This window comes from Trachymyrmex cornetzi, unplaced genomic scaffold, assembly GCF_001594075.2.
Source record: "Trachymyrmex cornetzi isolate Tcor2-1 unplaced genomic scaffold, Tcor1.1 scaffold1588, whole genome shotgun sequence".
NCBI classification, from domain to species: Eukaryota; Metazoa; Arthropoda; class Insecta; order Hymenoptera; family Formicidae; genus Trachymyrmex; species Trachymyrmex cornetzi.
In genome coordinates, this window is record NW_017296188.1 from 5789 (window position 1) to 6799 (window position 1011).

Sequence of the window (1011 nt, forward strand, 5' to 3'; positions counted from 1 at the left end):
GACGAGGTTGTTCCTGTGCGTAAGTTGGAAAAATAAATATATTGATCAAATGCTGAAAATTTCCTTTATTAAAAATATTTTAATTTTTTTCTAGGAAGAGCCCGAATCGAACCGCCGAATAATGCGCCCCCTTCACGCAATGGACAAAGCATCGCTCTCATCGAAATAGGTAAGATGATTTAAAAAATATTCTACTGTAAAATATAGTTCATATAATATTACCGCAATAAGAAGACAATTAAAAACATTTCTATTTTAGATGATGATGATGATGATGTTGATGACGAGGATAATGGAGATTCGCAGCGATCAAGGAACTCGTCAATTACCATTATTTCAATGTCGCGTAAGTTCAAAAAATCGGTTAACGAAACATAGAGTTAGTTCTGCAAACAAAAAAAAAGAAAAATAACAGTAAAAATTACTTTTTAGCACGCGAAAATGAAGAAGAGGAAGAAGAGGAGGAGGAAGACGAAGAAGAAGAAGAAGAAGAAGAAGAAGAAGAAACTGACATTTACGACTACGAGGACGACGAAGACGCCGATGATATCATCGACGAGGCGAACAAAGATGTTACTAATGATACCGGCGACGAGGAAATCGATGATATGGCTGCCGAAATTTCGGAGACACAGGACGTGACGCAGGAAGTCGGAGAAGAGGAGGGCGACAATTACGTCGAAAGTAATAATATTTTATTGTTTACTTTTATCCCGTTGTTTCGAGAAATTTTTCTTAAACGTATATTTTCTCTATTAAAAGTTTCCTACTCACCGGTTTTACCGCAGTCGCCGGAATATTAGTGAGACTTCTCGAGCGAAAAAATATCCTCGGCTCACGATCATATGAAGCAGCTAAAGGTGAGTTACCTTACTTTTCTATTACATTATGACACGTGGGGAGGGGGATAAGCTTTAGACATAATATAACAAAGTCAACGAAATTTAAATAAAGATTTTGTTTAACTTTTCAGTACAAATTGGTGGTGGTGCTGTCCAGCCCTCAGACGCT

The 1011-nt window shown here is 37.2% G+C and overlaps 1 long non-coding RNA gene across 1 annotated transcript; it reads left to right on the forward strand.

The window, feature by feature from the left end:
• The first annotated feature begins 579 nt into the window (after positions 1 to 579).
• Positions 580 to 1007, forward strand: LOC108758533 (uncharacterized). Its single transcript, XR_001939953.1, has 3 exons — positions 580 to 684; positions 763 to 860; positions 974 to 1007. It is a non-coding gene; the product is annotated as an uncharacterized LOC108758533 (long non-coding RNA).
• The last annotated feature ends 4 nt before the right edge of the window (positions 1008 to 1011 follow it).